The following is a 12,392-nucleotide window of genomic DNA, read 5'->3' on the forward strand; positions in this document are numbered from 1 at the left end:
GGATTTGTTGGAAGGGAGAAAATTAAAATGGAGGAGACATCCAGGACAAGAGGGTCTGGAAAGACAAGAGGTGCAAAGATTACTGGTTTTAAGAATCAGGTGCAGAGCTCTGACAACTGGGGGAGCAAACCCATGAGTCTAATCTGGCCTGGTTTATTGTTTTGCCTCGAGTCATTGTCTCCCCAGCTATTTCCATTTCAAATACGTATGTTCCTGCTCTCAAGACTTTTTTCTCCTGTTCTACAATTATAGTGACCCAAAGAGTACAAAATTTACATTTAGCCACTAACAGTTTCTGTAACACCATAGTGAAGCTCTTTTCAGTTCCTGGAACCAGCTTTCATCACACTGATCTTGCATCCTCTTCAGTGTAACCAATTTATAGGCTTTAGGCCTCCAGTAAAGGATTCACTTAAGGGAAACTGAAGATGTTGTGGTTCAAAACCCAACCCGGAGTGTGCTCAAGCATAAGAGAGCACACAGAATCAGAATACTGCGTTCTGTCAACAAGTCTTAGCACCAGCTGGCGAGGTTGTGTTCCTCTCTGCAAGTTGTGTTCAGCTGTTGGTTGTCTGATGCAGCAGGCAAAACCCAGCTGGGACACAACAGATCTACAGCCGTTTGAGAGGACAGCTGAGGTGTAAATCTTTTTTCAAAACAAAGACTAGATTAGATTTAAAGTTCAAGTTTGCTCGAACTTCATAATGCAAAGGCCTTTGTAAAATACATTAACAAAGATGAAAGCAATATTGAAAATAAACACCTTCATATTATATGAGGATTTCTGTTTTAGGATATTCAAACTATACTATGACTATAAGCTTGGAAAATCTAGGAACAGTGCTTCTTCTCTCTTCTTGATCTTTCCATCATTACTCTTTATTATTATTAATATTACAGTCGTTTATTTATTAAATAATTTGTGCCAGGTAGTCTAATAAGAGTGTTTATTCTCATTTTATTCTTCATTCTAAAGTCATTTTATTAAACCTTATTTTATCAGCAAGATTAAGTAACATTTCTGTAGTCGCATAGCTAGGAAGTGAAAAATTTATGATCTACCTCAAATGTATATGACTCCAAAGACCATGTTCTTCCTATGTTATATTTTCTCCCAATTATGCCAAAGCAAAAAACTATTTTGAATACAGAAAAGTCAGTCTTTGGTAATGCCATTTACCTTTAATGCAAATTGCTTTTGTGCCTGTAATCTTAATTTAATTTGATAAACCAGCCAATTTTTTAAAATTATATTTTATTGATTATATTGTTACAATAGTTCCAATTTTTTCCCCAGCCAATTATTTCAAGGTAAGCACTGAATCTGAAGAGATTGAAACTGTTATTCAACTTTTTTTTTCCTTATATCTTTACTGACCATGCTTAGAATATGATAATCATTAGATGACTATTTAGGACAAGTCACTAAGTTTTCTAAATTTCAGTTCACTTACCTATAAAATGGTTGTTCAAAACATTAAATAAGAATATATATAAACATATCTAGAGAATAATATCCACTAAATAAGTGGCAATCTCCTCTCTTTCTATCATACTCTATACTCCTCAGATCTGCAGTGTTATTAGATCCATAAAAGTGTGTGCTTTACATTTTAAAAATTGCTCTTGTGGTGAGGATGGCACTTAATCCTCCAAATAAATATCTAATAGTGGACTTTTAGTACTCTGGTAAACAGAGAGAAAAAATGGTAAGTTGTAAGGTCTTCCAACATTCTCAAATCCCAGCAAGTTGTCATCTGTTTCTTTAAAAAGTGCTGTAAAGAGGTGAGTTTTGGCTAGCGAAAGTTTGGCATTGTAAAGAAGGAAAGAAGCACTTGAAAGGTCAAGCATAAGACAAGCACACAGAGAGGTTATAACAAAGTTATTTGAAATAAAAACATACAAAACTGATAATAAAATGGTGACATCATTAAACAAACCATTTTGGTAGAAAGCTTTGAATATTGCTAGTGTTTAATGTTTAGCCTCTTGAGGTCATAATATTAATAGTAATTTTTAATCCCTTTATTTTAACATAAATCCAGTAGTCTCTATGGATTATCTCAACCAGAGCTGGAATGAAAATAAAGGATGACCTTTAATACTGAGGTGCAGAAGCTGGGGACCTTCATTGTTACAACAGAACAAGAAGGGATCCAAAGAATGCAACATTCAGGTCCATTTTTCTTGAAAGTGACAGATGTGCATTGCAATTGTCTGCTGAGCAAGATCGTGTAATTCTGTCTCCAGAGATTTTGGTATGTCTCTGCCAGAAAACAATGCAGTGCCCTACTATCACAGTTCCTTCTCTTGTCCATTGGGGATAGAATTATATTTTAAAAGAGCCCATATTTTGTTCTGCTGTGTTTCAAAGAGTTTGGACTTCTATGACTACTATAGGAGAAAGAATGTCCTTGTGCCTCAGCAATTCGTTAGGTTAAAATAGAACTCAGAGTCTCTGTCAAGTGCAATTCTTCCTTAGATAATACTCTGACAGCTGTTAAAGTCAAAACTGAGCCACAGATGCATGTAACGTCTCTCTGGGGACTCAGAGAGTTCTCTCAGCTGAGTAAGACACTTATGTCCAAAATGTTGTACACAAATATTCAAAACTACCTAAGGTCAAAGAAGACAAGTTGTTGGAAGGAACTGACATAGTTTGAACTTTGATGTACAGGAAATAAGGTAGTAAAAAAGTCCTGTCATTTGGTCTAGGTAATTGAAGAATCACTGAGTTAAAGCCTGAACAGAAAGAAAGACAAGAAGATGAATTTAGCTCTTCTCTTCATCAATTTAATATTGACAATGTACCTTAAAATATAGCTCTTGTATGAAAAATTGTAAGGCTGACAGATACACAGGTGAGATCAGCTCACTTGCTTTGTTACAGTGAGTTTACCTTGAAGGCACATCAGTTTTTATTTAAAATATTAAATAAAGAGTTGTGATGCAATAGTTTATTCAAAAAAACTTCATGTCTCATCTCATCAACAATTATTGTTGAATGTATGCAAGATATATGTTCCACTCACAGTATTAAACATGAATAAGACATAGAACCTCTTTTCAAGTAATACTCAGTCACTCTTTGGTAGTGCTAGATTCCATGTCCACAGAATGGAATTTGGGAAAAATTTATTAAATTATAGTCTAGCTCTTCACTTATGGATTGATCATCAACTAGGGAGCAATTCCTGTGGTACTATTTGACTCCCCCACATGTTTACACTGGATTTTGTTCTTCTGCTACAGATGAAACCAAACGAGGGGTCATATAGAATGGAATGTTTATCTAAGGAGGGCACAATGACCTTTAGTGCAATCAACTGCTCATTGTTAGTATTTCACACATCTCCTGAGAAACAGGCAGTAAGATGCTCATAGGAAGGTCACCAAACACTTTCTTCAAACATTTGAGAAATGGTTACAGCTTAGCATTTTTTGGCAGTAAACAATAGCATTGTGCCTTTTATTTTATAGGGGTGCTAGGCTAGTCTTAAGAACTGTCACTGTATGTGAGAGAAGGTAGTGTTTTTGCTTCTCTGACCAACCAAATAATCTTTTGGAAGTTTCATTGATAAGAAGGTGATTCTAAAGTTACAAAAGTCAAACCCATGTAATACCTTGTTCAAGATACATTATTTTTTTGTTTTTATTGTGTTAAGAACAGATAACATGAGATTTTAAGTATATAATACAGTATTAATTAGAAGTCTGATGTTGTATAGAGCCTCTCTAGAACTTAACTCATTTTGCATAACTGGGACTTTATGTCCATTGAATAGCAACTTCTCATTTTTTCCCTTTGCAGGTTCTGGAAACCATCATCCTACTTCCACTATCATTCTACTTCCACTTAGACGAGATATCTAAAATAGTCAAATTCATGGAAGCTCCAGATATTTTTGAAACATAGTAGATCGTAAATCAAATATGAAAAAGGACACACAGTCTATGTTTCCGTAGGCTATTGAGTTAGCTGATTGTCTCAGTGGATTCAAATATGAGTCAACTTTGTTTCTTTGTTCACTTATTTAACTGAATGTACTCCCTTGTTTTGGTGTTGCATATATAAAGCCACAATCCTGTGCCTTGCTACCTAGACCACAACCCTGGAAGACTTGTCCTTAAACCCACATATGCGATTGTAAACAACTTGAATTGGCAGCTTGTTATGTGTGTCAACCCTGTTTTAGTTTTGGAAGACCTAGTAAAGTAGGAGATAAAAATTTCTGCTCAGGGAGCCTATATTCTAGAGGGGGAGATAGGCAATAAGTAAGTTGAATAAATAAAGCACACAGTATATGTAATAGTAACACCTACCTAAGAGAAAATATGAAATAGGGAGAGGACAGATGAAATGTCGCAGTTCAGGGTAAGAGTGAGAATAGTGAGATTTTAGATAGCATGGACACAGAAAGCCTCACAGAAAGATTGGCTTTTAAATTAAAACTTAGTGGAATCTGGCCTTGCAGACGCCGCCGCCGCCGCCCCGGATATTCCCGCATCCAGCCATGGTCAACCCCACCGTGTTCTTCGACATCGCTGCTGACGGCGAGCCCTTGGGCCGCGTCTCCTTCGAGCTGTTTGCAGACAAAGTCCCAAAGACGGCAGAAAACTTTCGTGTTCTGAGCACCGGGGAGAAAGGATTTGGTTATAAAGGTTCCTGCTTTCACAGAATTATTCCAGGATTTATGTGCCAGGGTGGGGAATTCACACGCCACAATGGCACAGGCGGCAAGTCCATCTACGGGGAGAAATTCGATGATGAGAATTTCATCCTGAAGCACACAGGTCCTGGCATCTTGTCCATGGCAAATGCTGGACCCAACACAAACGGTTCCCAGTTCTTCATCTGCACGGCCAAGACCGAGTGGCTGGATGGCAAGCATGTGGTCTTCGGCCAGGTGAAAGATGGCATGGGTGTTGTGACAGCCATGGAGCGCTATGGGTCCAGGAATGGCAAGACCAGCAAGAAGATTACCATTACTGACTGTGGACAACTCTAATACATTTGACGTGGGTTTTATTTTAACCACCAGACCATTCCTTCTGTAGCTCAGGAGAGCACCCCTTCACCCCTCTCTGCTTGGAAATGTTCTGTAATCTTCGTGCTCTCGCCGCAGTTCATTGGGTTCCATATTTTCCTTACCCCTTCCAAGTCTAGCTGGATTGCAGAGTTAAGTTTATTATTATGAAATAAAAACTAATCAACAACAACAACAAAAAAAAACTTAGTGGAATCTAAAGAAAAATATAAATGAACAAACAAAACACAAACAGACTCAGATACAGAGAACAGACTGGTGGTTGCCAGAAGGCTGAGTGGGTTGAGGCATTGGGTGAAAAAGGTGAAGGGATTGGGAAGTACAGATTGGTAGCTACAAAATAGTTATGAGGATGTAAAGTACAGCATATGGAATATAGTCAATAATATTGCAGTAACTATGTAGGGTGCCAGATAGGTATCAGGAATATTGGGAGGAACACTTTGTGAAGTATACAGGGTGCAGCAAAAGTAGGTTTACAGTTGTTCATATGGAAAATAATGCAATCATTAATTAATAATAATATAAGAATATACTCTGTGTTTTGTATAGTCACAACTGTAAACCTGACTTCCCCCCACCCTGTATGATTGTGTAACCATTAATAGATGGGGGAGATTAATTGTAACCACATTAATGGTTACACCTGAAACTAATACAAAATAGGTCCCTGGCTGGTTTGGCTCAGTGGATTGAGTGTTGGCCTGCGAGCTAAGTGTCGCTGGTTCGATCTTCCAGTCAGGGCACATCAGAGAAGGAAAACTCTGACTCCAAAATCCTCCGCTGCCTTGCGGCATACCTCTTCAGGGGAAAGGCTAAGGGAGTAAACCCCGACAGAAAATCCGGAGCCGGAGTCCCTAAGGCGGTTTGACGTTGTAGTCAACACCGGCAACTCCTGCGGCGCACCTGAAGCCAAGCTGTATTGACTCCGTCTTTCCCTTGGATCCTTCAGCTGCGAAGAGAGGGGGGGTCTGCTGCATGGGCAACAGCAGACCCTCCATATCACCCTGCCCAGGCTCTGTAGCTTCAGTTTCACTGGAGAGGACACTCCAGCGTCATCGCAAGATGTCGATTCAACACGGGAGGAGACAGATACCGTGTCACTCCCGAGTTGGACTGCACAGCCATTCTCGGCGGTGCAGATAGACTCTTAAGAAGCTACACCATCGTCTCTCGAGACGGACGGCTGCCGACCGAATACAAAATAATATTGAATGTCAACTTTAATTAAAATTTTTAAAAAACTGATTGAAGTGAGGGAGCTTGTCAACTGGCCAATAGGAGGGCAAGCAGAAAAGGAGCAGTAAGTGGAAAAGGGCCGTGGGAAGGTGCCACAGTGTTTGGGGAACTGGGCACCTGGAGTGAAGAGAATGAGGAGGGTAGTACCAAGAGGCAATGGGGGGGCCTGTCATTGTAGGGCCTTGTAGAGGATGGAAAGAATTTTAGTTTTCGCTCTTGAGGTGAGAGTCTTTTGTAGAGTTGTGCATAGAAGAGTGACAAGATATGACTTATATGTTGAGAATGTACTATAGAGAAGCTGTGGCAGAAGCAGGGAGGAAGTCAGAAAGTTAGAGCAATAATTAAACCCAGGTTAATGGTGACTTTAATGGGGAGTTGGCCATAAAGAAAGCAAAATAAAGATAACATAATACACTGTTAGAAGGAATGTAGGGTGTGAGAGGAGGAGACAACTCAAGAATGAAGTCTTGTAGGATGTAGTGGCCATTATATGAGATTGGGAAGACATATGGGATGAGATCACATTGGTGGGAATAGAGAATTTGGTTTTGGGCATAAGATTTTAATGCAGTTCAATCAAGATGGCTGTGTAGGCAGATATGACTTGCCTCTTTACACAACCACATCAAAATTACAACAAAAATATAGAACGACCATCAGCCAGAACCATCAGAAATTGAGTTAAGTGGAAGTCTGATAACTACAGAGTAAAAGAAACCACATCCATCGAGACAAGTTGGAGGGGTACAGACACAAAATGGGCTGTTCCCTAACCCACATGTGGTGGATAAAAATTCAGGAGCAATGTCTCACGAGTAAGGATTCCCAGCCCCACACCAGGCACCCCAGCCCAAGGTTCCAGTGCAAGGAAGATAAGTCCCCACAAATTCTGGCTACAAAAATCAGAGGGGATTGCATTGGTAGAACAAACTAGTGGCGCCCCAAGCAGTTTCTCTTAAAGAACCCACACACAGACTCACCTACTCAGACTCACTCCCTCTGAGCTCTAACACTGGGGTAGCAGCTTAAAAGACACCAGTGGTATACAGGAAGAAACTAAAGTGTCTGGCATCAAGGCAAGCAGAGGCCATTATCTCTTTTCTAAACCCTCCCCTGACAGAGTTGGCAAGCTGGTGCCATATCTGAGACTCCATCAACTTGGCTAACACTGTTTGACCCACTTTTGAGATCACCAGTCTCTGCCCCACCCTACTTACAGGCCCACCCAAGCTGCTTTCCCATATGAATGGTTGGTCTTGGCTCATGCTTACAATTTCTTTTTTTTTTTAAGTATATTTTATTGATTACATTGTTACAGTAGTCTCATCTTTTTCCCCTTTGCTCCCCTCTTCCCAGTACCCCCCTTCCCTCCAGCAACTCCACCTCCGTTAGTTCATGTCCATGGGTCATACATATAAGTTCTTTGGCTTCACCCTTTCCTATATTACATATTCTTAAGTCCTGTCAAACAAACAATAGCTGGCCTCAGTGAGCTCCAGCCCAGTACTAGCAGCAGATAGCTTAGACTCACAGCTTGGCTTCCCTTGGTCATCTCTAAGACCAGCACAAGTAGCAGCCATCTCAGATTGCTTTATAGTTCAGGCAGGGTGGCCCCGGACAAAACACATGTGGGGGCTGACCTTGGCCTTCACCAATGGGAAACCTCAGGGCCAGCATACCCAGTGGACAGCTACAGATCACATCAGAGCACCACCACCCTGCCCCTGTAGAGATGATCCTTTATGGAGGGTGGAAGTTGCTGGTCAGTGGTCACAGCCAGTCCTTTCAGTTGACTGGAAGTTGATCTGCCAACAGCAACCAAGTCTCAACTACAAGAGGAGGGAGTACTCAGTCCAAACAAAGGGTGCATCTCAAGTACCAAGCTTGGGTGATAGGGGAGGCTGTGCCACTGCACCCTATAGAACACCTATTACATTAGGCCATATGACCAAGACAGGGAGTCAAAGCAGTTCTACCTGATACAAAGAAACAAACACAGGGAGTGTGCCAAATTAAGGAGGCAAAGAAATACAGCCCAAATGAAAGAATAGAATAAAACCCCAGAAAAAGAACTAAACAAAAGGGAAATAGCCAACTTATCAGTTGCATGCAGAATTCAAAACACTGATGATCAGGACGCTCAGAGAAATGATTGAGCATGGCCACAAAATAAAGGAAGAAGTGAAGGTTATACAAAGTGAAAATTAAAAAAAAAAATCCACAGGGAACCAAGAGTGATGGGAAGGGTTCTGAGATTCAAATCAATGATTTGGTACAAAAGGAAGAAATAAACATTAACCTAGAACATAAAGAAGAAACAAGAATTGAAAAAGCAAGGACAGGTGTAGGAACCCTGAGACAACTTTAAATGTACCAACGTCTGAATCATAAGTGTGCCAGAAGGAGAAGAGGAAGAGCAAGAAACTGAAAACTTATTTGAAAAAATAATGAAAGAAAACTTCCCTAATTTGGTGAAGGAAATAGACATACAATCCAGGAAGCACAGAGAGTCTCAAACAAATTGGACACACAGAAGCCCACACGAAGACACATTATAATCAAAATGCCAAAGGTTGAAGATAAAGGGGGAAATCTTAAAAGCAGCAAGAGAAAAGAAGGAGTTCCCATAAGACTCTCAGCTGATTTCTCAAGAGAAACTTTGGAGAAGAGAAGGAGTTGGCAAGAAGTATTCAAAGTGATGAAAAGCAAGGACCTGCAACCTAGATTACTCTATCCAGCAAAGCTATCATTTAGAATGGAAGGGCAAAGTGCTTCCCAGACAAGGGAAAGCTAAAGGAATTTAACATCATCAAGCCCTTATTATATGAAATGTTAAAGGGACTTACTTAAGAAAAAGAAGATCAAAACTATGAACATTAAAATGACAACAAACTCAGAACTATCAACAAAAGAATCTAAAATTTAAAAACAAAAACAAACTAAGCAAACAGCCAGAACAGGAACAGAATCATAGGTATGGGGATCATCTGGAGGGTTATCAGCTGGAGGAGGAAGGAGGAGAAGTGGAAAAATGGTGCAGGGATTAAGAAGCATAATTGGCAGGAAGAAAATAAACAGGGGGATGTTAAGAATAGTATAGGTAATGGAGAAGCCAACGAACTTACATGAACAACCCATGGACATGAATTAAGGGGGGGGGATAGCTGGAGGGAAAGGAGGTACCAGATGGAGGGGAGCAAAGGGGAAAACTGGGACAACTGTAACAGCATAATCAATAAAATAAATTTTAAAGAAAGGCTTTAATGCTAATATGATTTCCAATAGAGGAACCAGTGGATCGGTGAACATATGGTATCTGAAGTTTGGGGAAGTCTGAACTATAGATATAAATTTTGAACTCATCAACAACCAGGTCGTATTTAAAGCTATGAAACTGATTGATATCAACTAGAGTATTATTAAGATTTTTAAAAAGCCTAATGAGAACAGCATAGGGGCAAGGATTAGAGCAGAGGCATGACCGACCTAGAATTTTCAGAGCAGCACTTCAAATTTTTAACTGGTAAATACATGCCTCATTTGCCCTATTTTCCCCCTTAAACTCCTGTTTTCTTTATTTACTTCACAATTGGGCATTTATTTTTCTCTTAATTAATTTATTCATTACAACTAGATTACTAACTAGACAGTAAAGATTTTTGTTTTTGTTTTTGTTTAGAGAAAGTCTCTTTTTTTGCACCATGTATAATAATGTTAGACACTAGTAAGCATTTAATAAATACTTCCTTTTAAGAGATAGAAATTTATAATCATGACTTTTCTTTTATCAGAAATAACATGGTCCGGGGGACCAAGATGGCCGCGGAGTAGGAACAGTGTTCTCAGCTCGCTCCTGTTAAGGAGACAATCCAGGAGGAACAAACTCGGGGAGGAATGACTGAGTGAGTGGGAATATCTGATAACGTGAATGGGGAAGAGATCGTGGGAGCAGCGTGGAGGGGGGTGGAGGGGTTTATCACAAACTGCAGGCTGAGTCATTCTGAGACTCCGTGCGTTTGCAGTATCAAGCCGGAGAGCTCACTAGCCGGGAGTGAATTCTTGTAGGGAGTTAGGGAGAGGATTTGGCCGAAAAAGCCAGAGGAGTGAGAGAACAGTGAACAACCAGGACTGGGAGAAACTGTGTGACCTGAGTCTAGAGAGAAACATCCTCAGCTGCAACCTCCGACGGAAAGCTCGGCATCCCGGGCGCGCCCAGCACTTGCGCTAGGGCCCTACAGAACAAAGGAGCAGTTTTGGGGCTAGGAGACGGGCCGCACAGAAAAGCTGTTTCGGAACTCCGGACCGGGGGAGAACTGTGTTCTTGAAATCAGTGTTTGCTCTTTAGTCGCGCTAGAATCCCACAGAAGAAAAGGCAGGTTTGGGGCTAAGAGAGAAATAGGACACACAGGGTGTGTAAGTAGGGAAGGGGGCGGAGGCGGAGGTTCTGGAGGGGAGACGGTTTTAGGGCAAGGAGAAGGGCCTGCGGGGAGGGGCTGCTGTGAAGCTCCGGACCGGCAGAGAGCTCCGGGAAAGGAGAGTGCTGCGCTGACCGACCACACTAGAGTCCCACAGAACAAAGGGACGGTGCTGTGGCGGGAAGAAAGATAGAGCGCGCAGGCCGATAGACAGGGAAGCCAGCGGAAGCGGTAGCTCGGAATAGAGAAAGTTTTGAGGCAAGGAGAAGAGCACAGGCAGGAAAGCCACTGCAAAGCTCCAGACTAGGGGAGAGGCCCTGGGCAGGAAAGGGCCACTGGGCCCGGCACTTTGACTGACTGTGCCAGAGTCCTGCAGAACAAAAGGACGATCTTGAGACAGGGAGAGAGGTGGGGTGCACAGGCATATAGACAGGAAAGAGAGCAGAAGCTGTAGCCTGGGAATAGAGACAGGACCGGAGGCAGGGCGGGGATTGCTGGCAGGCACAGGCTGGACCAACAGAGGGAAGGAGTAGCTGGACAAGCCTGAGGAGGGCTGAGGCTGCCGCAGGAGGGGACAACTAAAGGCAGCTCACAGCAGAGCGGTGGTAGGCCCACGAAAAAAAGACTAGCAGCCCCAGAATCAAGCAGAACCCTCCCACAGCCAGCCAACCAACCAGAAAAGATTTGAAACTCATGGAATTTTGAATAGGAGCAGACTCAGGAAGGAAGCAAGGAAAAACCAAAAAACAAACAAACCAAAAACACCCAGAGACTGTGCATAAAAGTTGAATTGAGTTAAAATCCTCATTCTTTTATCTCTCACTTTCTCTCTAACTACCCCTACCGTCAGTCCCTTCTTATTCTCGCTCCTTTTCTCCCCTCCCCTTCCCCCCTTCTCTCCCCTTAGCATTCTCCCCTGCATCCTATTCTCAGTTAATTTTATAATTTTAAGTTCTCTCCCTTTCTCACCCTCTCCTTTCTCTGCGCTACTCACCTTCAACTTTATTAAATTTCTTTCTTTATTTTGTCCCCCTTCAGTCTACATTCATTCTTCTTTCATCTCTTGTCCTTATTTTCCTTCTCTCCCTATACATAATCTCTCTCTCTCCCTATTACACTTTATATTCTAATCTCTTAATATTCAAATTATAATTCTAATCTATCCCCCTCTCCCTTTACTCTCCTATTCTTACCCCTTCTCTTTTTCTACCCCACCCCCCACTTCTTTCCCTACCTCTTGTATTTCTCTCCTTCATCCTATCTTTTGCCAACTCTTCAATTTCAATCCTCCCCTCCCTAATATCTCCTCTTCCTCCTGATTTCCTTCCCTCCTCTGAGCTCTTTTCCTCCCAAATCCTCTTGCTTTCCTATCTCCTATTCCTCTCTCTCTATATTCACCTTTTCTCTCTATCTTGCAACTTTATATCATGTTTTAATCTCCTAATCTTTTTTATAACATATAATTTAAAAAAGAATTTTAATCCAGTCCCCTCTCTTCTACCTCTCCTTCTTCTTTTGTTCTCTCTCCTACCCTTCTCTTCTCTACTTTCTCTCTCTCTTTCCTCTCTCCCTTCCTGTCTTGCTATTTTCTACTCTGTATTTTTATTCTTAAAAAATTCTCTCTCAATCTATTTCCTACCTTCTAACCTCCCCAGCCCTCTCTTTCAATTTCTGGCTGTCTGTCTACCTG

General features: G+C 41.3%; 1 pseudogene; it reads left to right on the forward strand.

Annotated features, from left to right (window-relative positions):
• Positions 1–4,476: 4,476 nt before the first annotated feature.
• LOC149996305 (peptidyl-prolyl cis-trans isomerase A pseudogene) lies at positions 4,477–5,204 on the forward strand (annotated as a pseudogene).
• Positions 5,205–12,392: the final 7,188 nt, after the last annotated feature.

Source organism: Furipterus horrens, unplaced genomic scaffold (assembly GCF_987537825.1).
Source record: "Furipterus horrens unplaced genomic scaffold, mFurHor1.1.pri manual_scaffold_12, whole genome shotgun sequence".
Classification (NCBI taxonomy): domain Eukaryota; kingdom Metazoa; phylum Chordata; class Mammalia; order Chiroptera; family Furipteridae; genus Furipterus; species Furipterus horrens.